Source organism: Mustela nivalis, assembly GCF_964662115.1.
Source record: "Mustela nivalis genome assembly, chromosome: 15".
Classification (NCBI taxonomy): Eukaryota; Metazoa; Chordata; class Mammalia; order Carnivora; family Mustelidae; genus Mustela; species Mustela nivalis.
This window is the reverse complement of record NC_139034.1, coordinates 87871663-87896964: the sequence shown is the minus strand read 5'-3', so window position 1 is coordinate 87896964 and position 25302 is coordinate 87871663. Positions and strand designations below refer to the sequence as shown.

Genomic DNA, 25302 nt, shown 5'->3' with positions numbered 1-25302 from the left:
TCCAGCCCAAATCTGTCTTCTTACTGAGATGGTCCGTCCTAGCTGGGAGTGGGAGGCCGTCCGACGTGCTGGGGCCCCAGGGAGCAGGTGGCTCACGTGAGAACAAGAGGCTAACTCAGAGTGACCTTGTCCTCACTTGGCCTTTTGACTTTCAGACGCAGGAACGGGACACAGTCTCCAGAGCACTCCGGGGTCTGCAGTTCGAGCTTGCCGATACATTTCACAGAAGCTTCTTTCTTAGCTGAGGCAAGAGTCTCTTTTCGGAGAATGATGTCCTTCCTCCGGTGGCTGAGAAGGAAAACTGGTAGCCCACAGCTCAAGACTCCTGCTGCCTCTCCCTGCTGCGGAAGGCGCTGGCATGAACACGGGCTCCAAGACACGGCTCTTCCCGCCACGGCTCTTCCCACAGTGCCTCGTGTCCACTCCCAGTCGCTGAGTCAGAAAGTGCTCGACATAGTGGCTAAAAATGACCAGGGGATTAGCCTACCGTGTCTGCACGGTAGCTAGCAATGCACACGCCCCTAACGGGCCCCCCCGGTTCAGGGTCCACACAGACAGTCACCTGAGACCTGCCTCCTGCCTCACCGACAAGGTGGCTGGCTGGACGTAGCTGTGGGGCGTCCCAGGGCTGCCCGAGCTCCCTGCATGCATCCACAGTCACTTAGAGCACAGAGGGACATGGAGTGGGTGACTGGCGCCCTACCCTCCCATGGATAACGCCCCCGTGGGCCTCTCCAGCCGCACCTGCTGCCCTGGAGCCCTGGACTGTATTCCTAACTGACCACTTGCTAAATCTGCTGGGATTTCCGGGGTGGGGGCGCCTTCAGTGTCACACAGCCAGAGCGGGAGTCCGGATTCCAAGGAGAATCCTGATTTCCCCAGGAAGCATGACTTTTTCTACCCAACTTCTTATGCATCAGAGGAGAAATGTATGCATATCGGGGGACACACATGAATGCCAAATTTTGAAACCAGGAACATTCCACCTTCAGGCTTCGTGACAGCAGAGTCAGGCCGTGGCACCCAGTTTCTTTAGCCCCTTGTGGTTCAAAGCCACATTTATGTCAGATTAACATTCAGCCAAGGACATTCTCGGCTCGGGCGCCTTCCTCCAAGGACATTCTCAGCTCGGGAGCCTCCTCCTGCTTGTCTTCCAGTCTCACAGGACCTGCGAGGCTCTGTCGCGCGTGGGCAGCCAGGGAGGGACACGAGACGGGACGGAGGATGGGCAGGGAGGCAGAGACAGTCGGGTGGGGTGCTCTGCCCATGAGGACCAGGGAGGCTGTCCTCTGGGTCTGGTGGCTGTGCGGTGCTGGGTCCCACATTGCACGGGTGCCATGGACCCCCCAAGGACAGTGGGGTCTCCTTTGGATCTAAACCATACTGTGCCCTCAACGCCCACTAGCTGTCTGTGGTGCCCGGGGCAGCACTGAGCTTGCTCCAAGGGGAACCTCCACATCGCCCATTTGGGAGTCACGGACCAACTTTATGGGCCCCCGTCAACAGGGGGCCTTCCTCCCAGCCACACCAGGTCACTGATCGCATTGCTCTGAGCGCACAGCTGTTGGAAAGGTCCAGGGAGGACGTGGATCCAGAGCCCTTTCTAGACTTAGGCCAAAGCCGATGGCTGATGCCCCTGAGGGAGCCCCACTCCTTGAGAAGACATGCTGAGCACTGCCTCCTCTCTGGGGGCGAAAGTGAAGTCTTTGGGGTATGGCCTCACTACACCTGCTTGCTAGCTCATTCTATGATTCCTTAGAAAAACAAGAGATATCTAGGGCCTGTGTCGTGTCACACGGAGATGTACAGCAATGTGAATTACTCACATAAAGACACACATCGGCAGCACTCTCCTATTCATTGCATCGGGAGAGGGACTGTGCGGTCAGAACCCTGACCCCAACACCTCTAGGGACCCCAGGGACAGGGCACCAAAGGCTCCGCTTTTCACAGTAGGTTGGCTCACCCTCGGCCCAAATGTCTCCACTCCTGTGCTTCTCTGCCATAAATGCTGGAAAACCAAACACTCAAATTTCCCAGTCCCGCTGCTGCTGGAGTGGCCAAGGGACATGTCGTGTTTCGTATGATGAATGAGGTTGGCAGCTCCACACATGCTCTTCCTCCCCCTTGGCCATGCTTGCCCTTTCGGCCTTGAACATGGACATCATGGAGATCACAGTGACACGGCAGCCATTCTGTGCCAGGAAGAAGGCTCAGGAGAATTGCAGACGGCCGTCCTCAGGCTGCTGAGCGGTCAGACCAACCATAAAGCAGCAACCTCAGGACTCCTGGTGATGTGAGAAGAACAGCCTTCCCACGTGTGCTCTTACGCTCACACTTGCTGTTACACAAGATGAGCCACTACTGGCTCGGACAGTGGCACCCAACTTGCTTATCGCACTTGTCACTGGTAACCAGATGAGTCAAAATGCTGAATCATGGAAAATCTTTGCTCTAGACAACTCAGTGCCTTACGAATTTCTTCCTCCTCTTCTTCCTTCTCCCAGACGGCTCTGCTATGCAGTATTTCCCGAACACATCTGAACATAAAATTTATCACCATCCTCCTAACCCTTTAGGTGGGTTTAGGAAAAGGCTGCCTTAGTTTAAAAGCAAGTCTGGGTACTCAGCAAAATAGTGGGGTGGGCATAGCTTCCTTGATGCTTGCCCTGTATGGTGAGAGGAGTAGGCATATTGGAGTCTCGGGTTCAGACCCACACCCTTCCTCGCTAGTTGCGTGCTTCTGTCTAGTTCACTGCCTCTTGCCACCTCGGTGTCCCGTAATGAGCGCAGGGGTGGTAAGAGCCATGTCACAGGCTGTGATGAGGGAGAGGGGTCGGATCCTGTGGGCCCGGGGCCTGCCAAGTATGCGGCACCCAGACGAGGTTAGTCCTTGCTCCTTCCCCTTCTTTCCAGCTCCACAGCTCTTTCTGGAAATAACATGGGAGCCTTTGCTTTCCTAAAGGCTCAGTTTCTCATCTGCAAGCACTGAGCCTGGATCAGGTCCTGGAGCGTCCTTGCTTTCAGTGCTACACACCAGGAGGGCTCCCTGAGACCACCCTCAGTCCCAAGTGTCCCCTGGGGGACAGGGCCACCCAGGCCAGCAATCTCTGCTTGGTGGCCTCTGCTGCTCCTTTCAGCTCCCAAATTTTAACCCAAGCTGAGCAACCCCATATCCGCCACGTTGAGGCTGAGTGCCTATTAAGGACAGAGGAGGAGGCGGCTGCCTCAACTCTCCAGGCAGCTGTGCGTGGCCTGGGCTGTGGTCAGTAGACCCTGGGAGTGGGCGGGGCAATTACGTGCACGGCCTCAGTAAGGAGCCGAGAGCCGCGGGATGATTTGCTCAGTTGTGCATTCAGTGACTGATACTCCTTGTAGCTCAATCATTTATGTATTTCTTAGGGGGGTTGTGTGTTATTTTGCCTCTCTCCATCACGTCCCTGGCCAGAGGCAGATAGCCCTCTGCTCAGCCTTAACCCCCTGTCGCCTTGAGAACCGTCTCCGCTGAGAAGCCAAGTTCTTCCCAAGGCTCACCCGGGAGGCAAAGGGAGCCCGTCTCAAGCGGCCGACAGTCGGTGTAGCCGACGCGGCTTGTAGTCTCATCAGCGGAGACAAGGAGCCCCCACCACCCGTGAGTGAGTTAGCCTCTCTGGGTGTGCGTCCCAAATGTCAGGAGGGGGCCCAGCACCTCCTAATTCCCTGAAAGCCTCCCACTCGGCAGCCTCGCTGGGCTAGGGCGCACCCCCGTGTCTGGGCCCCATCTGCTCCCTGCTAATGGAGAGTGGAGTGTGGGAAGAGAAGATGCTTTTGCAAATGCGCTTTCAGGTGGGGCTGCTGTTGAACAATGTTGCTTTGTGTCTCGGCCCCTCCCTAGCCCTGCGTGTGACTCATACCTGACCGTGTTGTGCATGACATTTACGGGCACTCGAGGGCCGTCTGGGGGCTGGGGCCCGGCGGCCGCCGCTGTTTAGAAAGAGAATTGCTGTCTGCGAGGGTTCTAGACACCCACTTGTCCACACCCTGGGAGGAGCAGGGCTCTTCATCGTGTCTGGACTTAATAAAGGACAGACCGGGCTGCGACACACGCACTACAATGCGTCTCCTCCAGGAACCCTCTGTTTCAATTTTCTGCTCTGCCTTGTGTACACAGAAAACCGCCCCCAGACTGAAGCACTCCAACCCCGCTCCAGCTTTCCCCGGTGAGCACGCCACGGTCGCTGCATGGGGGCACCTTTTGGCTTTGGTGGGATATAGAATGGCACCGTGTTGCGAGGGTCCATGGTCCTAGGGTTCAACGCAACTTTGTGAAAAACTGTAATTTTATCAATACGGAAACGATGCTTAGAATGGCATTCCTTCTTGTGTTTAGGCTGCAGAGTGCCACGTACAGCAAGAATTTTCCCAAGGGCACCCCCAAGGCCTGCTTGTTCTGGGAGGTAAGGTGACTACGGGCATCACCTCCTCTCGATGCCACAAGAGGAAAATGAGGCACCAGGGGCCTCAGAGGGGGCTTTGGCAACAGCCCAGTGTGAAGGGAGGCCAGGCTGGACGCCGGGGCACCTGCTCGGGAGCACGGCACCACATGGGGGACCATCACACCACCCACACGCTGCTTCTCTGCAGACGTTGCCAGCAGCCACCAGGGCCAAGCTGGGAGGCCGGCTGGTGGATCTGGGGACATTGGCCGTGTTCTCATCGGTCACACATCTGAATAAAAGAACAGCTTTTTGTTGTCCCTTTTTCCAACATCTTCACATCGCAAACATCTAAGGTACAGAGAAACTGCTGAGCTTGTGTGCTCCCTGCCTCTCCCAAAAAGAACGCCTTGTATCTCCCAAACTCCCTGGGTTCAGCCCAGACTCCCTGTTCTGGGAGCTTCTCTTCGTTGTGGCCGGGACTCCTTTCTACACCCTCAGGTGTCCCGCCCTGCGGTGGCCCTTTCTCCCTGCAGCCACCTGCGGCATTCCTGCCCTCGCCCCTGCCTGGCACAAGCAGCGCCAGGGCCGTCTCCTCACAGGACACGGGGCGTCTGCATGGGAAAGCCAGAGAGCCGGCACTCAGCGTAGGACCTGTGCCTCACTGGGCTCAGCTGGCTCCGTGGGGCACCTTCCCCTCCAGAAGCAAAACAGACTCTTGGTCCTGTGAACCATTTAGCTCATAGCAGTTCCCCCCAAAGCATGAACTCCTTCCAGTTCTCAGCGGATCAGGGTCGGTGAGGAACAGTACAGGGACAGGTGCCACTGGGATGAACGGGGGACCCGGCGCTGGGACTTGGCTTGACACGGGCCGCGTTCCACAGCCTGGCCTAGGTCAAGCGGCCGGGAGAGACGGGTCCAGAGGCACGGGAGTAAGGAGATGCAGTCAGCTGTTACACCTGCCTTTAAAGGAATGTAGTGGGATTTTAATCCTCTAAAAAGCCTTCACCCAAGGGACTGTTTCTCTAGGAAGAAGGCCTCTTTAGTAAGGATAGGTCCATGTGCAAAACATCAATTTTCAGATCAAGACAGAGATATTCTCTTCACGGATGATGGTTGTGCTTCCGAAGTTGTTATACAGTTTGTTCAGCAATTTAATTTGGCAACATTCGGCTGCGTCTTCAACCTGAGCGTTGACCTTCTAGTCTGCAGGAGACACGCGCTGGAGGACAAGTGCGGGGTCGCCAGCAGCCCCCCGTGAGGAGCTGGGACACTGAAATGGGGTTCAGTCGGCTTCGCAGGGATCCGAGCCGGGGAAAGCCATTTCTGCGACCTCCTGCAAAGCTTCCAACTCTCAGGACAACAGGGACCATGTCCCTGGGGGGCAGCTCTGGAGCCCCCTCCATGCGCCGGGAACGCGAGGGCCGCCAGCCTGTCTTGGCCGGGGGCCTTCCTGCAGGGCCTTCCCCTCCGGCCCCGCAGGGCGCCTTGCTCTCTCCCCGGGCTGCCCTCACCCTCTCCTCGCTCCTCCCCAGCTGGCTTCCTGCGGCACCAGGACAGGGGATCAGAGAAGGATCAGAGAAGACCGTGCCATGTTCCCATCGCGGTCTCCAGCAGCCTGTTCTTTCAGGTCCTTCCTACGATGGGGTGGTCCCTGCTCCGGTGACCACAGCGTCCTCCGCCCGGGTGTTCCCCAGTTCTCCCGGCTCCTGCGGCAGCTCCTCCCTTGAGCACAGAAGCCGCCCCTAGAGCTCCGACTTCCACCACCTTCTTCCCTCCCCCGTCCCTTCCAGCGATCCCTGCTGTACCGCTCCCTGTTAGCAAACCCAGGCAGGCTGTGGGTCTCCATGAACTCCTCCTGTCGGGGCACCTGCACCCACTCTGCTCCGACCCCCTTGCCCGCCATCACCCCTTCCACAGTCCCCAATGCCACCCGGCTCGGCTGTCGCTCTGATAGCTCCTTCTGTGTGTCCGAGCCTCTGATAGCTCCTCCTGTCTGTCCGAGCCTCCGATAGCTCCTCCTGTCTGTCCAAGCCTCCGATAGCTCCTCCTGTCTGTCCGAGCCTCCGATAGCTCCTCCTGTGTGTCCGAGCCTCCGATAGCTCCTCCTGTCTGTCCGAGCCTCCGATAGCTCCTCCTGTCTGTCCGAGCCTCTGATAGCTCCTTCTGTCTGTCCGAGCCTCTGATAACTCCTTCTGTCTGTCCATCGTTCCTCCCCTTCCCGCACGGCTGCATGTGGTGTGGCTGGGCTGGGCACCGTCCCCCTCCTCCCCGACTAGGGACTCCCCAGGACTCCCCAAGCATGGAGAAAGAAGGAAGGAGGGAAGAAAGGAAGGAATGGGGAAGGAGAAATCTCCTCCAGGTGCTCAGGTGGAAGATTCTGGGGTCGACTTCGACCTCCCTGCCCCTCACTGCATGCCCTCGGCAAATCCTGTGTGCTGGACCTTTGGACGACACAGAGGTCTCGGACGTCTCACCCTCTCGAGCACAACATCCCCATCCGGCGTCCAGCCTGGCCTCCCTTCACACTGAGCTGTTGCCAAAGCCCCCCCCACCCCCCGCCACCTATGTCACACAGAGGCTGGGGTGAGGCTCTGCAGGGTCAGGTCAGGTCCCTCTGTGGAAATTCTCCATGCCTCTCACCAGAACGGACGCCAGTGTCCCCTGTGACCCAGAGGCATGTCCTCCCACCTTTCCTGTCCACTGACTCCTATTCCACTGGCCTCCTGGGATCCCCTGAGCCTCAGGGCCTTTGCACTCACTCTACCCCTCTGCCGGAGGTCCACTTGGATTGTGGGATCCCCTTCAGAGAGAAGGCTTTCCTGAGCAGCGGACGGACGGCCGCGTCGGCGCCCACCTGCCCTCCACGCAGGCCTGTGTTGACGTGGCCGTGTCTGTCTCTGCCTGTGACGGCACCGGGCAAGGTTCACTGTCATGTGTGGTCTGTCCCACATGCACAGCCCACGCGAAGCGACTCTTCAGCGCGTGCTGAGTGAACGAGATACTGGTGTTGCACAACATGGGTCGTGCCCTGTCGGGGACTCCGTAAGTGGACACCGCAGGGGTCACAGGAGGAGGCACGTGAAGGACGCATGGGCGGGGGGAGTTGGTTCTGAAAGCAGCATTCAGGTACGGTAAGTCACAAAGAGGGGCAAAGTACAAAGCAGGTCATTGTTCCAAGAGCTAATTTTCAGTCATTTTGGCAAAACATTTCTGGCGCAGAGTTAGGATGAGAAAATGATCCCAAGTCAGATTTTGTAAGTAAACTATTGACCTTCCCCCCAAATACTGTCTTGACACTACAACACTGAGAAGGAGAGAGAACAAGCCGTGACCTGGGGCCCTCGCCTTCAGCTGGGGCAGTGGCCTTGGAGCTGGGCTGGGGCCGGGCACTGCTCCCATGGGTGCCCTGGGGAGGCTGTGTTCCCTCTGGGCCCCTGAGGCCTCATCAGCCTCCAGGAAGAGTGTCCACCCTGCAGAGGTACAACTTGGGGCTTGTTAAAATGCCCGCCACAAACTGAGAAGGGCCAGAACCTTCTCCAGGGTGCCACTATAAAACAGAAGACAACGGATCCCGGTTCTACAAGCAATGGGAACATTGAGGGACACAGGTCCGGAGCGAAGCCGGTTTGCCGGTGGAGCCGGGCGGGGGCCAGATGGTGGGAGGGCGGCCTTGTTAGCCACATGCAAAACACAGAAGCAACAATGTGAGCCAAATGTAGCCAAGGACGTAATGGAGGCCATAGCAGCTCGGCCTGCCCCAAGGCAAGACCGAGTGCTGGCTATTCCTGGGGGGCGGGGGTGTGGGGTGAGGACAGAGAGAGGCCCCGGCAGCTTCCAGCCGTTCTTCAAGAAAACACAGAGCAGGAGAGAGCTCGGGGCTCCTGCTGCTCCTTTCCGTAGGAGTTGCCAAGATATGAGCAACAAAGGCCCCTTGCGAGTGAGAAAGCAGAGACGCGGAGTTGCATGAGGGAGGTTCTCCCTGCCCTCGGGGCAGCTGGCCCGCCAGCCTCCAGCCCCCAGCCGGGGGGAGGCAGCTCGCTCACCCCCCACAAAATCAAGCACTTAGGATCCGATTTTCAAATTGCCCTCCCTTTTGCATCTGCCTCGATGTTTTGCATTTGTTTGAGGCGCGCATCTGCTTCCACACAATGAGCGGTAATTTTAAACCTGTTCAGCATTTAACCCAGATCCTTCTTTTGTGACCGGTTCCCTTTGCATCTGGAGTTCAGTGCAAAGAGGTTGTGAGGAACAAAGCGAGAGCAAAGTGGTATCTGCCAGCAGCTGCACGGGAGGCAGCTCAGCCCCGCACGCCCACGCACGCCCTGCACGCCCCGCACACCCACGCACGCCCACACACGCCCTGCACGCCCTGCACACCCACGCACAGGGCCACGCTCCTGTTCACAAGCACCACTGCCCAGATGCATGTCCCCATGCTGCAGCGTGAGGGCTGCTTCCCCGGGGACTGTGGTTTTCGGGATTGGAGGTTCCCTGCAGGGCCCAGATCCCCTGACCTGGGGCTGGTCCCAGCAGGAAGGAAGCCGCCCCAGTGAGGCTCCAAGACGTGTGGCCAGTGCGGGAAACTGTGGGCTGCCAACCAAGGGCTCCGAGGCCTGCACAGGTGACACAAAGGACGCTGAGGGCCGTGGGAGAGCGGGACGGCTGCTGGCTGGGACGGGTCTTCCCAGCTCCCCCGGCCCTGGAGACACACACACACCTTTACCCATTCATCCCCCGCGGGGCCCGAGGTTGTTCCCCGTTCTGGCCGGGTCCGGCGAGCAGTGCTGCAGTGAGCCCCACTGCGGGGGGTGCAGGTCGCTCTTTGGGATCCCGTTTTCGATACGTGCACGCAAGTGGAATCGTAATCAGCCACGAGGAAGAAGGAGCGTCTCCCATCCGCGACAGCACAGCTGGGACCCGAGGACACGGTGCGCAGCGAGCAAAGCCAAGACAGGTACGGCGCGATCATGCTTACGGGCTGCATCGAGGCGGCCGCGGTCCCAGAGGGAGACGGAGGGAGAGCGCTGACCGCAGCTGCCAGGGGCTGCGAGGCGGGGAGGTGGGACAGGCTGCTCCCAGGGTACAGGTGCACGAGCAGAGGACGGCGCGGTCCTAGAGACAGCGCACGGCGGGGACAGTAGTCAGCACTACGGCAGCCTCCGAAGCCGCTGAGAGGCGAGATCTTGAACGGGCTCGCGCCAGAAGAAAGGCCAGTTGTGCCACGTGCCCGAGGAGCTGGCTCTCGCCACAGTCGCCGCCACACTGCGGGGTAAACACACGTCCCATCTGCGCTCCGCACACTCAGTGCAAGTCTCCCCCTTATCTGCGGGTGGGGCAGCCCCGAGACACCCAGAGGACGCCTGAAACCACGGGTAGTGCCGGACCCTGTACACGCTAGGTTCTGTCCTACCCACACTCACCCACGATGAAGGTAATTTGTAAATCAGTCACAGCAGGAGACGAGCACAGCACGTGTGGGACAATCGCGACAGTGTTCTCTAGGAAGTGACACAGACGCGGTTTCTCTCCCCAAACGCCCGCTCCGCCTGCGCTGATCCGTCCTGGGATGGCGACGGGACAAACGCCCAGCGAGGCGGCGACGCCGGCCTGACCCCGCTAACGGAGACCGCAGGAAGCAAAGCCGCAAGCGAGCGGGGACACAGACGCCGGCCTGACCCTGCTAACGGAGACCGCAGGAAGCAAAGCCGCAAGCGAGCGGGGGACACAGTCGCCGGCCTGACCCCGCTAACGGAGACCGCAGGAAGCAAAGCCGCAAGCGAGCGGGGGACACAGTCACACACGGTCAGTCCCGGGTCAGCTTGGTTATTCTGTCCTTGCTGTTTCTGAAAAGAAGGGAACTGGTAGAAAAGCTCCTAACTGAGAAAAAGCTTCCACGTCCTCCCCTGGATTCTCTGCCCTCCCCACCCCTCACGTACAACCACCGCCCCTGCAGGAGCCGCACGGTGGCCCACGGGGCTTCCACACGCCCGGACGACCCAGGGTTGGATTCTGCGCCCACTGTCCTGCCAGAGCTGGAGGCGGGGGTCAGCGGCCCCTCGTGCCTGGGGTCTGCGCTGGTCCTCCCTGCCCCAAGGACACCGCCTGCCAGCTTCTCTTCATGCCCAGCAAGGCTGGCTGCCTTCAGACCCCTGGACAGGTCATGGGCCCTCAAAGTCAGAGTACTTATTTTTTTATTTTCAGATTTTATTTATTTGAGAGAGAGAGCGAGCGAGCTCAGGGAGGGAGCGGGACAAGCAGACGCCCTCCTGAATGCGGAGCCCCGTGGATCTCACAACCCCAAGATCATGACCTGAGCCTAAATCAAGAGTTGGGCGCTTAGCTGACTGAGCCACCCGGGCGCCTCCGAGGCGGCGTACTTGGTAAGGCCAAATTTGAAAGTGTTTTCATATGAAATCAGAGGGCTCTCGCTCAAGGCTTCAAGAATGACAACGTTTTTACAATTGCAAAAATTATGCCACATTGTTTGACACGGCGGCGCGCTCCTCACGCACAGAAGCCGACCGAGTAAAGAGTCAGAGGTCAGCGGCAGAGCCCCGCCTCGTGTGGAATGACAGTTAGAAATGCGGGACTTATCCGGGCGCTGTCAGCAGGGCCTCCGGGGCCGGCCGAGTCCGCGTCTGTCCAGGGCCGCGCGGTGGCCGCCAGCCAGCAGGACTGCAGAGTGGGTGAAGCGTGGCAGGTGTGAGTGAAGAATGACGTTTTACATTTCATTTGTTTTTAAATAATTAATAATCAAACTTAAATTGTAAAGGCTACATGTGTTGAGTGGCTCAAATGATGGACCTTCCTGGTTAGATCCTTCTCTCTAGCACCCACTGCACACCCCCACACCTACAGACCCACACACTCACAACCCCCACATACCCACACACTCACACGTCCGCACACACATACCCACACCCACCCACACACAATCACAGACCCACCCACACACACATATACCTACTCCCGCACATACATTCACACCCCCCCACCCCCATGACCAGAGATAAACACACACACGTTGTGGCACTGACTCTCAGGGTAATAATCAATTTTTAGGACTCGAAAATCTAACTCTTATTGTGGAAGGTTTTTGTTTGTTTGTTTCCATTTTCACTGACATAGCATGAAACTGTCCCTAGGAATTTGGGGTGAGAGAAACAAAATCTGTCACTAACAATTCATTCCTTTTGCTGATGTCCTCAGGGAAGAGTTTTTAATTTAAGTGTTGTTTAATTTAGACGTTTCTTTTAGAATGCTATCCGGTGGGACGATTACTTGTACATATTTTTTCTTCAGAAGCCATGGATCAATACAAAGGCAATTAGAATATTTTTACCCTTTAAAATAAAAGGAATGAGTCAAGCTCTTGAAAAAAATGATTTTTAAAAAAGGAGCACTAAAAAAACATCCATTTGTATTTTGCCATATAACGCTAAAACCCCCAACTGCTGTAACAAACGATGTTTATTAAAAAGTCCGCGTTCCGCCCACCGCTCGGTGGCTAGCCGTGGCACAGGCAGAGCTCGGCACGCGCTCCCGGTGATCCCGCGGCGGCACTGTCTGCGCCCGCTGGGGCCGCCGGCGGTGGCGGTTTGGAGAAGTGCTCACGTCCGCACCGCACCTCAAAAGCCGCGGGAGGCCTCGCCCACGCGGACGCTGAAGGACTAGATGATAAGCTGACATGCGGCCGTGGTGGGGTCTGCGCGGTTCTCCGGGCCTGGGGCAGCCTCCTTGTTGCCTCTGCACCTCAGACGGGGCCACCGAGATGCGGGTGCAAGTGAATCCGCAGGGCAGCGGGGAGAGGTCGCCCGTGGGACCGCCCGGAGATGGCGAGGGGGACAACCTGGGGACGTTGAGGCGATCACCCAGGGACGGTGAGGGAGATGGCCCAGGGACAGCGAGGGGGACAATCTGGGGATGGTGAGGGGGACTGTCTGGGGACGGCAAGGTTGGACCATCCAGGGACGGCGCAGGGGGACCGCCTGGGGATGACGAGGGGGAGCACCCCGGGATGGCGAGGAGAGGACCATCTGAGGATGGTGAGGAGGGGACCTCCTGGGGGTGGCAAGGAGGGGACCACCCAGGGAAGGTGAGGAAGGGACCGCCTAGGGACAGCGAGGGGGACCGTCTGGGGACAGCGAGGGTGGACCATCCAGGGAAGGTGAGGGGGACCATCTGGGGACGGTGAGGACTGTCCATCCAGGGATGTTGAGAGGGGACAGTCAGGGACGGCGAGGGGGACTGGCTCTCTCGGGCTGCCCTCCTGATGGTCTGGCTGGATGAAACTCTGCTGTGAGGTGTCCTGGGCCCCGCAGGTGCTGGCCTTTGCCCGCCGGGTGCCAGAATCGACCTCATCCTGACAACCACAGATATCTCCAAAGTCGGCCAATGACCCCCTGGGGGGCGGGGGGACCCACAGGATTACATTGTTTTTGTTCAGGCTCTTGTTACAAAGTTTCATAGCACTTGAGAGTCAGCCCCAACTCTTTCTGTTTTAAAAACCTTGCAGAACCAAAGATTCTCGGGAGATTTATCACGTCAGTGGGAGAAATGCCCAGGTGGATGGACCACAGCCAGTATCAACGATTTCTGTCTGCAGAGGAGACAAGGGATGGTTTTATCTTCTGCTTCGGGTTTTACAGATATTCCAAATATTCTAAAAAGAGAAACTCCCACAAAGTTATATTTTCCTAACATAAAATGTACATAAAATGTGCTTAATTTATTAAACACATTATACGGAGAGACAATCCCCTTCTCTTTCCTGGGAGAACCCCTGAAGATGTTCCAGGTGGACCAGTTCCCGGGGTCCCGGGGCCGGCAGCGTGTGGGGACAGTGATCAGGCTGCAGATGCACGTGGCAAACAGAAGTGGCTGCCACGCCCCCGGGGGGGTGGGGGCGACACCGCGCTGGGCAGACTCTTCATCCCACAGGAAAGCCTCCCTCGAGACTCTACCTCTGTTCGGCTTTAAGAGGACTTCAGGGTTGGAAGTTCTGTCCTCAGCAGCTTCCAGCCACCGCTGTCCCGTGTGGTTGCTGAAGGAGCGCCTGATGCGGCCCGGTGCTGGAGTCAGACAGTGGGGCCTGGCTTCGGGGCTGGGGCGTCAGAGCTCCGTCCCAGGCTGCGGCCCGAGCCCGTGTCCGCAGCAGCGCGGACCCCGAGCTAAGCAGGGAACAGATGGCCCGGCGGGGTTCTGGCGATGCTGCGGGGCAAGTGGGCATCTTGGATCTCGACCTTCTTATTCTGCGCTTGGTTAATGAGGACTACTGAGATATGCGTGAGCGTGGAACCCAGCAGACACGACAGTCGGTCCATGTGGCGGGGGGTCCGTGTGGCAGGGTCTGAGAGAGCCCAGCAGAACGTTGGACTGCGCAAGGCCGGAGCCGGCATCTTGTGGGCTCTTCCCCTCTGCTCCCAGACCACGATTACTCCTCACGACCGAATACCGGGTTTCCTACAAACTGCGTGAGAGACAGAGAGGTCCTGGGAAACGCTGCTCGACCACAGGCTACGTCCATTAAATCCAACCAGCTCTTTGCTTGGCGGCTTGAGATGCGCGGCTAATGGGAACTGAGGCTTCTTCTGGGCCCGGCCGGCCCCAGGGGGAATGCGCGGGAGGTTCTCCGCTGGGAGCGGGTGTGGACGGCCGGGGGAAGCCAACAGGGCAGGAGGGGCCCGGGCGCTTGTCTGAGGTCGTGGTGGGAAGGCCGGACACCCTAACCTGGCAAGTGCGCCTGGAGGAGGGGCCCGTGATGGGGGCGTCCCGGGCCCGGCGGGCAGAGTGGAGCAGCCAAGATCTCACAGCCCGAAGGCGGCCTCTGCGCCCAGTTTCCACACCAGCCAGACAGCGTTTGTGTGTAGCCTGGCCAAGACTTCAAGTCAACAAACTGTTTAAAAACATCCTCACTTCTCGTTGGTAAACGCCACATCTACTAATATATATTGAGAAAATTAGTGTTTTCATGCAATGTTTTCTGGTACATTACCTAAACTCAATGCGCAACTCCCACTTGGCGTTCCAGCGCTAGCTAGCGCGCGCTGCAATGTTTCCCCACCGACGGTGGGCGTCGGAGCAGTAATTTGACAGGCGATAAAAAGGGAATACGCTCTTTGGTGCCATTTCTGTCGGCTGTTCTCCACGGCCTCCACCATCGGAGTGGAAGAAATGAAGACGTACAATTTACCCGGTGTGTTTACATGCGTCCGACAGATAGTTTTCTTTCGAGATTAATTGAATTACACCTATAAAATATTTATATTATGAACTTACCAGTCCTGAGATGATTTTGAACAATTAGGGAACATGTTCTCGTGAGTCACGCGAGAGGACTACCACAGCCGAGCGGCACCGATGCCACCCGACAAACAGGACGCTCTCGATCATTGTTGCAAACGTATACTCGGGGGACACTCCATAGAAAGCATCACTTCACTTAAATATGGTCACTCCGAAACCGGAATTCTAAACGCAAGGCGGTCCTGTATCCAAACCTTATCCTCCATGTACCGACACGGTAGGACCTACCCTCAGCAGTGGGTGCGCCAAGGACTTGGTGGGGTGGGGAACGGCCCAGGTTTGTCCCTTAGTTTAGTTATTATAAATCGTGCTACGATGTACTGGCCCCTAGACCACGTGAAGCTCAGTGCTTCCGTCCGTCCTGGTGCGCTGGGGTCGAGAGGACTGGAACCGGGCAGGGACTCCCTGCAGAAAGCACCACCTGGGGGTGAATTCCAGTTAGGTGGATGCCGGCAGTAGTGTGCTGCTGTAAGTGTGTTGTAACCGGCTCTCGAAGGGAAGGGAAGGGAAGGGAAGGGAGAGATAAAAAGAGAAAAGCACTGACTTGTAAGGTTTCCAATTTCTCCAGTGTAAATACTCCCGTATTGGCTTATTTCAAGCCACAGCCTGCTGGGACAGATGGGCACAGTGGGTGTCCTGCAGGGCAAAAGCTGTTCCAGTGCCCCATGGACCCGTGTGGTCTGTAGGGCGCTGCCCTGGCACCAACAGTGTTACTGCCGTTCATGCCCCTGGTGTTGCTTGTAACGTTCCAGTCAAAGCAGGAACATTAATTGCACACCACAGCATGGTTAACATTGATTTATGTTCTACAATTTTCTAGAAATAACATCTAGCATATTTACAGCTGTTAGTATAATCATCCCTTTGGCGTTTAAATCTACAAGCATTAAATTTACTCTCAACAGCACTGTCAATTTTTGTGTCCCTTAAGGTATTCTTGTGAAAAGTGGAATTTTTGTTTCCATGGTGGTGGATCCATGCGTGTGCCATTACTGGGCTACAATTTCTGGAAGTTGAGGACCTTCTGGACCAGAGACCCCCACACCCCCATCCACAATGGACATGTACAGGTTAAGTTCCATGAGTGTTACGCATGAATATGAATGCACAACCTGTGGAACAGGGCATGTGCTACTTTCTCAGTAAACATGCAACTAGGAGGGATGGTCATGGTTCAGGATGCAGGTTGTGCCCCCCTTCCCACTCCACCAGGGCGTGCGGCGTCTCCCACCTGGCCATGCTCACGACACTCAGCCTGGACAGCTGCCGTGTCGCCGACTTGGCAGCACCCGCTGCTGGACACAGTGAGGATAGAGAATGACACATTTGCACAAATAAGGGCTGCATTTTCACTCACATGGGACTGCTAACCAAAGCCGCGAGTTGAAGCCCCATGTCAGTAAGGCAAAGGTTGCGTGTTAGGCCACTCACGCAGTGCCCTCTAAAGGCCCTACTATGTGCAGACCTGCTCACAGGGAGGCTTATGGTTCGGGTGCCTCACATGCCAGTGACAGGGGACAGCCACCAACAATCAATGCCCAGGGCTGTGTGCCGCACATTGAAGGAAATAGGCAAGAGAACTATTTGGTTTAAGTGGTGTTAAGGCCTCACATGCTAGGGGAGGAGGACAGTGAACAAAATCAGGCCGTTCCTGCTCCTGGGGGCTCATATTAGTGTCCAGAGAGCACAGGAAGGAGAGACGGAGGTCAGAGCCACGGGCCTTCCCTGGGAGGGAGCCTGGGGACCAGGAGGCCTGGTTGCAGAATCCCGTGTGGACACCGGGTGTGTAGAGTGGGTCTTGAAAGGGGCGGGAGATGAAAAAAGATGCTGCAGCCTGGGACGGGTGTGTCCCCACTGAGAAGGGCTTTGTAGGTGGAGACGGCCCGGGGCAGGCAGTGGGCCAGCCCCCCCAGCTGCCAGGTGTCTGCGGGGGGTGGGGGGGGAAGGAAGCAGCGACAGGCACTTGTCGGACAGGCTGTCCCGGGATGCGACACTGGTTAACCAGTACCGAGCCCTTGTGAGGTTCCAGGTGCTGTTGTAGGCCCCGGGAATCCGACCCTGACTGAAGGAGACTCTGGGACACGGAGCACCCCCATTAGGCAGAGGAAAAGGGCGTGCACCCCGGACAGCTCCCTGCTCCTTCCTGACACTGCCATGGAGCGCCTAGTGTGCGGCGCTGGCGTTTGATGGGGCCAGTGAGTGTCTACTCCTCTCGGGGGTGGATGCAGGGGCCGATACAGCTCCCTTGGGGGACATCGGGCAGGAGGAGCTCCACGGAAACCCCAGCGTGATTCTGGGCTTCTCAGTCCTCCTCCTCGCCAGGACCACCGAGAATCAACTCTCTCTCAAGCCTCAAATGCACCTGCTGGCCTCTGCCTTGGACTTGCACTACACAGCAGGTGGAAAGATCCTTTAAAAAGTGAAAATGCAATTTCCTTTATCTCCTTCCATAAAATGTTAAGATTTCTGATCACCCCTGGAGAAATTCCAACCCCCTCTGGTGGCGGGAAGCGCAGCCGATGCTTCACCCTACCCATGCCCTGTGGTCCGCTGTGAGCCCCTCTTGTCCCCCGGCACCATGGGCACCAGCAGACGTGGTGCAGCCGAGAACGGAAGCACCAGCCAGAAGGTTGGGCTGCGGTGATGAGCTGGGCTGCAGGCCTGTGGGCGCCCCTGTGGTCGGAGCTGAGGAGAGCAGGCCGGGCTCAGTCAGGGATCCTGGGCTCCGCTCAGCGCCGTGGGCTTGGAGCTGCCCCCACAGTGACATGTGTCACCATCCACAGGCTGGGCTGCGGCCATGTTTGTCCATGGACATGTGGACGACTCCCTCAGCCCTGAGACGGGCTCTTGTGCCACCCGTGTGAGCACCCCAGGCACAGACCCAGCAGCTCTCACCGAAAACCACATCCCTCATGAAGGTCTAGAGGAGCTCAGAGGCCAGGGCGCCAAGGCCCCATTCACAGGGGGCGGCAGGTGGAAGGACCTAGCGGGGAGAAGATCTGACATCCTGACTATCCAGACTGGGGGTGTGGGGCTCAGGTTCTCACTCTGTTTCCCATGAGGGGAGACATCAAGGCTAAAATGCCGGCCACGACCTTCCTGTCCCGTGGTCACCATCGCGGGCTAGCCCCAGGCCATGGTCCTCCGGGCACTGGGAGCTCGTGACTGGAGCGAGTCATGGGTTCCGCTGTTGCCGGCGGGCGTCCGACCTAGGTGCGGCCTGCCTGGCTCTGCAGGGGAGGTGGCAGGCGGGTCCCCGGGGGAAGGGAGCCACCAGAAGGAAGAGATGAGTGGCCCCCAAGGGAGGGGTGCATTCCCAAGGAAAGTCTGGGCAGCAGGGCGGAAAGTGACGGGTCCCCGAAGAGCCTGAGGCAGTACCCCCCCCCCACTTCAGTGTGTCCGTCCTGCTATGCGCTTTCCAACATGCTTCCCTTGGGTGCCAGACCCAAGCCCGTCACAGGCTCCCCAAGAACCAAACCACTCACTCGAATCCCGCGGACGGGAAAGTGGGGACAGTGGCCACGCCCTGCCTGGGGTCTGCTCTGGGAGCTGGTGTTGCTCCCAGAGAATGTCTGGTGGCACAGACAGGCCTGGAACAGTCCCTCATCGGTAGGCTCTGGGGGGATGAGACTCAGGCCAGCATCCCGTGACGTCCCGTGCGGAGGCGGAGCAGGGGCGGGGCCCCGCACATGTTGGAGCCATGTAATCCGTGTACACAGGCACCCCGGGGTCTGGTAGCTGGGCTTGAACAAAGCACCACCCCGTGAGCCCCCTTCCCCCACTAGGCAAGGCTCCCTGCTCTATCCCCTCCCCAGGGAGGCCTGCTCTGAGGCAGCCGTGGTGGCCCAGGACTGGGCGGGTGGGGGCCGCCCCGGGGGGTCCTCGGCCCAGGCTGCCCCCCGCCGGGAGAGCCAAATCTCGCAGTGTGGGTGTGCCAGATCCCATGGGCTCCCTGCTGCAGACACTGTCCTGTCTGTGTTTCCTCAAAGCTGGGTCCTGTGGCCGCCGCGGAAGGAGAAGGTGGGCCCTACCTGACAAAGGAGACCACTTCAAGCCCTAGTCAGGCTGCCCGAGGCCCCCCACCCACGTTCCCGCACAGAAGGCTCTGGATGGCTTCCTGGGGTCTCCATTTGATTGTGCATTGCAGACTCTGTCACAGAAGACTGAGGAACACCCTTTCATGTGCAAATGACCTTGGACAATGAGAACGCCCCACCCTCCCTCTCTCCGCACCTGCTCCAGCCTCCCAGCCTCCCGCCTTCCCTGAGGTTCTCTTCGGTGACTTCATGTGGGACTGTGTCCTACAGACAGCGCAGACGCCAGTGACACGGAGACCTAAGCAGCCAGCGCTGGGAAGAAGCAGGTGGCTTAAGAGCACGGGCCGCGAGAGAGATGTAAGTAGGTGGAGCTCACTGCGCCCTTCTGTGCCCCACAGCTCTGCGGGCTCCCATGATGGTCCACCAGAGCCTCACAGCAAGCCAGCCCCGGTGCCCCTGAGCACGTGGAGGGCAGGGCAGAGGCCCTGGCAGGATCACACGCTGGTCCGTGTAGCCAGGACGGACAAAGGGCCAGCTCTCCATCAGGAGGACCTGGGTTCCAAACCCTACTCACCCGTGCATTTGCTACGCAACCTTGGGCCAGTTACTAACCCTCTCTGAGCTTTGAGTTCTTGTCCTCAAAGTGACAGGGCGTGTGAGGACCGGCTCTGAATCCTAGTAGGGGCCGATCCAAGGGTGGCCCTCCGCCCCCTCGCCCCGACTCGCCGTGTGAGCTGGAGAAACGGAAAGGGCAGAGCTCGCAGCAAGTTCAAACTCGGACGGAGGGGATTTCTGTAGGGGCTGCCAAGGCGGCGGTGCTAGGACACGGGGCTCCGAGTGCATGGCCGTCTCTCCGGGGGAGAAGACAGAAAGGAAGGCAGAAGCATCTTTCTTTCTAGTTCGGCGGATCTTCCAAAGAGCTTTCAGCCGAGCATGGCAATGAAGGCCATTTCTGTGGAATTGCAGTCAGACGCGCCGCGGGGAAAGCAGCTCCCCAGAGCCAAGTGCCCGCAAGGCAAGTGCTCCGTGCTACCCAGATAAAGCCAGAAACAGCTCTACGGGTCTGTGCAAATGCATCTCGACGTTTTCCCTGTGTAATCCTTAACCACTTCTCACAACTTTTGCCATGTCTACACGGATAATTAGGGAATAGTCAATAATTCGATAATAAAAATGAGTCACAATTTTAGCTAATTGCAAAAAGACAACCATCCTTGGGCCTGAATTAGTCACACTCGTCAGCTGTCTGAAGGCGGGAAAATGCTGGCCAGTGCCAGATACTCAGCCAGCGGCCACGCCTCCGGGGCGTGTCCATCCAAACCCCACTTGGAGCCCCAGTGCCCCTTATTCATCCTTCAACGTCAAACAAATGTTTCCTCCGCAACACATACCAGAGTCTACAAGCTCCACTGGCTGTGCCAAACACAGCTGAGTCCTGCCACCAGCCCCCAGCACCCAGCCCTGTCCCCCGGGGCACTCGGGGGGACAGTCCTGTGGCTGCTGGGTCTCCTAGTCCTCTTCCCGCTTCTGAATGTCACGCTCACACCGCTGTCTCTTGACGCTCGAGCTCCGCTTCATGGAGGGACTTCCCGCTCCGCGAGGAAGAGGAGGAGGAGGAGGAGGAGGCTGGGCTTTCAGACCCTCCTTCCGTCACGCTCACTCCCCCTGTGCCCAGGGCTGAGCCTCCCACTCCTGAGTCCAGGTCCCAGCAGGAAATGGCATTTTACGAGGTCAAGGACGTAGCTTCGTCTGCAGGCACAGGCTGACCCCCCGGCCTCAGGACTCTGTCCTCCACGACGGCACTCGTCGGCCTTCTCCCCGAGCTGGTGTTTTGCGCCTCCGTCCCCGACTCATCCACCCACTCCGTAGGAATCGCGAGGGTCCTCTCACGGCCCCACAGCGCCCCCTCCCCCGTGCCTGTGCCGCTCCCCTCTGGGGCCCCAGTTTCCTGAATCTGGCTTTTCCTCTACTTTAGGTGGGGCATGTCTCCCGCCGGACCTTAAAAATAGTGGGTGGGAGATAGGTTTACCGAGCAATCATGGCTCTGAAAATGTAGTCTGGTTTGAGAGTTAGTGAGAGCTAAAGTTCGACGGAGGGAATTGTTTTTCCCATAAAATCTTGTCTCCTACTTTCCAACGTTCCTGCTGAGAAGCGCTCTGACCAGGATCCCTTTACTTACTTGTTTTTAACCCTCAGTGTTTAGAGTCTTTTCTCTCGGTGCACTGGTGTCCCCAGAGAGGAACCCTCCGATTTGCCTGAGGTCGGAATTCCTCCTGGCCAGCGATCCAAAAGACCCTCAGAGAAAGGGACCAGGGGCTCTGACGGGCACACCGACCTTCCCTGAGTCCTCCTGGCCCCAGGCCCACCAGCAACCCTGGGCCCAGCGAGTCCCACCCTCTCCTGGAGCCGGGCGGCCCCCGCCCCGGAGCTGGGGGAGTGCCCATCTCCCGCATCCTGTCCCCGACCGCACACCAGCTCCCCGGGTCCCCCTCCGTCACCCTGGGTCAGTTACCCTCATCCACCAGCTTTCTGGCTTCCAAGAGTCCCTATTCCCCGGCCGCATTTGCTCTGCCCTTGTGGCTTCATTCCCTTTAAAACAACGTACCTCCGCATCATTTCCTAGAGGCTTAACGAGGGTGTAGTAGGTAAACATGGGAGTTTGGGCCCCCTGTGTAATCACAGACTTCTCGGGTGGCATAGGACGTGGGGAACACAGAGGAGCTATCCCACAAGCCCACAAGCCCACCCCCAGGCATGAAAAAGGAAAGAGAGGAAAGGACTGGAACGGGTGCGTCCCTCAGACGGGCGCTGGCCAGAGGCCCCACAGCAGGCAGCCCGAGTCCAGCTCACGACTTGCACGGCCAGCACCAGGAGAACGGTGCCTTCCCCGGTCAGGGACTTGTGAGCTGGGTCCTCTGGGGGTCTGCAGAGGGAGCACCCTCTCTCGGCCCTGGTGCCCCACGGAGACGCTCCCTCTGGACCCCTGCGAGGTTCTTGTCAGCAGGTGAGTGTCTGCCCGGGCGCTGCTCCCCAGTTCCCGCTGTGGGGCTCCAGGAAGGGGCCCAGCGACGGGCACCCATAAGCCGTGGAAGTCTTCCCTTCTGCTGTTTTTTCTCGAATTCCTTCATTCAACAGAGATGGTTTAGCACCTGCCACGTGGCGGGTCCTGGGCAGGGCCGTGGGGATGTGGAGCCGGTGTGGGAGCCCAGTCAGTGGGAGTTGGTGGGGGAAGCAGGGTGGAGAAGGTGGGGCTCGGGGAGCAGGGACCTTCTGCTTGTGGACACCCCGCAGTCTCGACTCCTTTGCTAAGCAAAGTCAGAACATACGGGTACCGGCCCCGGCAGTGGGCATCCTGGCAGCGGCCGCCCCTGCCCAGTCTCGTGGGACTGAGCTCAGAGCCAAGCAGAAGAAGCCAGGAGAGGGAACTGTAGCCCAGCGACAGCCACAGACACTGAGTGGCTGGCCCACGCTGGGAGGCAGATGGCTGGTGGGGCCAGTGTGACGCAGACAGGGGTCTGGGCCCAGAAGGGACATCCTGCATGCTGGGACACAGCCTCACCCATGGAGCAGAGGTGATAAGCTACCAAGAGACACTCCAGGAACTGACTTCAAAGTCAAGCAAGAGGCTGCCGACATGGGAAGCCACAGCAGAGAGAGGACGGGGAGCCCTCAGGATGCCTGCCACCCCGCGGCTGGGCGAGTGGAGGGGGCAGGGCTATGGGGCAGGTGTGCACAGGTGCCTGCTCCGGCTCTGTGGGGCGGACCTGGGCGCTCACCAGTCGGGCCTCCTGACCTGATCAAAATATCTGATCACCGCAGCTCTGGCTTCTTGAGGCTCCCAGCAAGGGGGTCAGCTGGCGGATGGCCAGGCGCTAGCTCAGGACGTGAAGATGGGCTTCACCATAGAAAGGTGTGCCGAGCCGCGTGGCCACCAGATTTCCTCGTTGCACAGACTGGTTAGCACAGGCGGCTCGGAGGGCGGTGAGGTCTGCACCTGGTGCCACCCACGTGCGGACGTGGGACCAGAGGGTCCCAGGATGTGTGCGGACGTGGGACCAGAGGGTCCCAGGATGTGTGCCGCCCGCGAGGGCCCTGGGGTCAGAGACGCGGAAAGCAAGCCCCAGCCGGAGTTCAGGACGGAACGCGTGTGCACCGACAGGCGGTCCCGGCAGAGCAACGGGATGCTTTTTTGGAAAAAAGATTTTTGGACAGATTTGTGCACAGATTTAACGGAACATAGTTGTCACGGCCATAGAAGGTAAGATGGAGCAGAAGAGCTTCCTTGATGCGCCCCGAGACTCCGACGTCCTGCTTCCACGCAGCGAGCGTCTTTCCATTTAAAACTTCAAGGTTTAATGACCCAAAGAATAGAAATTGATGAGGAAAGACGTGCCACCCCTAATTTTAAAATGTATTTGTCATCACAATCATTAATCTTTCTAAAATTTTCTCCCTTGGGAGGAAAAGCAGAATTGAAAAGATCACCGCAGCCGTTTCTCATCCCTTCAGCTCAGCCCCTCATTCAAGTGCTAATTGGCTTCCCGGCAGCCTTGCTGGGGGCTAGAGCTGGGGACAGGCAGGCCCTGTCCCCTAGGGTCCCAGTCCCCACGGGGTCTGCAGGAAGCCCTAGAGTTTGGCTGGTAAAGCCCGAGGCGGGTGGTGAGGCGGGTGGTCGGTGCGGAACAGCACTGAGGGCAGAACGCGGCCCACACCTCTGCTCTCGGGGAACCGGCACTCTGCCCAGCCCATTCTCTCCACAAAGATCCCCAGGGTCTCTGGGCTCCCTCCATGGGGCGGGGCCCCCTGCCCGGCCCAGCCCAGCAACCCTGGACTCACTCCCACTCCTGGGGTCCTGACCCCCTGCTTGCTCCCTGGCTCTGCTGGGCCACCCGCTGCCTCCTTCCACTGGATCAGCCTTGAAATCACTTTCTGTTCCACCTTCTGCCTTGGGGGCGCCGCTCCGGCCCTAACAGAGCTGCTCATTTGAGGACCAGCCTTGGCCACCAGGCCAGCTCTCCAAGCCCCGACCTCCCTGGGTTCAGTACCCCATTTCCTCCAGCTGATGCAGAAGGGCTAGGCTAATCCCCAAGTCCCCACGCCTGCTTTCAGCTTGTCCTGGACTCGCGGGCAAAGCCAGCAGAGGAGCACACCTCGGGAAGGAGCCTCTTGTCTCCGACAGACAGAAGGGAGGGTCTTCTGCTCCCTCGTGGGCACCTGCTCAGAGCCCCTCTGGCCGTCCCTGCAACGGGCGGGTGTCAGGCCCCCACGGAGAGCGGAAGAGGCATCCCCCCGTGGGCTCACGTGCCAGGGGAGACAGGCAGCAGGCGACCGTGCAGGCTGGGCCACCGCAGAGCAGCGTGGGCGCGGGAAAGCCTCGTGCCCGGCAGCCGGCAGGTCTGGGTTCAAGGCCAACGGCGCCGCTTACCTCCTCGGAGCCGCGGGGCCTTGTCAGGTCCTGCCACACGCACCGTCTCATCTGAAAAGAGAAAACACAAATGCTAAGTTCAGCAAATATCATGAGGATTAAAGGGAAAAAACAGCTAAAACACGTTACTTAGCGCGGAGCCCCAATGGCTGGACAGCCGCTGCTGACAGCTGGACGGGCTCCGCGTCCTGTCAGCTTCCGGCGGTGCCAGCTGCCCGTGGCGACCGTGGACGCTTGGGCGTGGACACTCGGGCCTCCGCACGGCACCTCCTCACGCAGGGAAGGATGAAGAATGGGGACACGTGCCGACGACTGTGGCAGCGGCTGGAGACTCGTGGGTGTGCAGACCCCTGGCAAAGACCCGCGCCCCCTGAGCTGCAGGGAGGTGACGCCCAAGGGGTCTTGGCCAGCGCGGCCGGGGAAGCGCCCAGAAGGCGCGTCTGAGTCCAGCCCTGGACTTGCTTCTTATCTCAAGCACCCACGGCCCCCGAAGATGTCATCAAAGAACCGGAGGAGAGAACGGGTCCGTCTGAAGACCACGGTGCACCCCATGGGCTGCAGGGCACGAGGGCAGTCAGGCGCAGGGAAGGACACGCCGAGAAAGGCTTAGGGGGGCATCCAGAGCCCCGCGGGCTGACGAGCCGAAGAGGGAGAGTGCTCTGCGGTTCTGGGGGGCTCTGACGTGGGGTGACCCGCGTGTGTCCAGGGAAAGAGAGGAGCCCTTCCAGCCTTGGGAGTGAGGGACAAACACACAGCAGAGGTGACGAGTCCGGCGGACATCGGCTTCCGTGGGGAGCCCTGGGAGCCCAAAGGAGGCAGGACGGACTCACAGACTCCGGGAGGAAGCACGCCGTGTCCCGGGTCGCGAGGAAGGCGGGGCGGTCGCGGGTCGTGAGGAAGGCGGGGCGATCGCGGGTCGTGGAGTCCCCAGCGCGCCTTCCTGGGGAAGCAGTGGTCGCGAGGGACTAGGAGAGACACCAGCAAACGACCGGCAAACAGGCAGACCCATGTGTGAACGAGACCCATGCCGCAGCTGGGAAGCGACAAGAGGCACTCGGTGGACCCTTCAGAAATGACGAGACGCAGCGGCGCAGAGCGTCTGCGGTCCGGGAGCAAA

At 58.9% G+C, this 25302-nt stretch overlaps 1 long non-coding RNA gene across 1 annotated transcript in view; it reads right to left on the bottom strand.

Moving 5' to 3' along the window:
• The window catches only part of LOC309848988, a 315644-nt gene that overhangs the window by 192832 nt on the left and 97510 nt on the right, over positions 1 to 25302 (bottom strand). Inside the window, exon 2 of the long non-coding RNA XR_014303390.1 lies at positions 24186 to 24236. This is a non-coding gene — a long non-coding RNA (uncharacterized lncRNA). The remainder of the gene's footprint in view (positions 1 to 24185; positions 24237 to 25302) is intronic.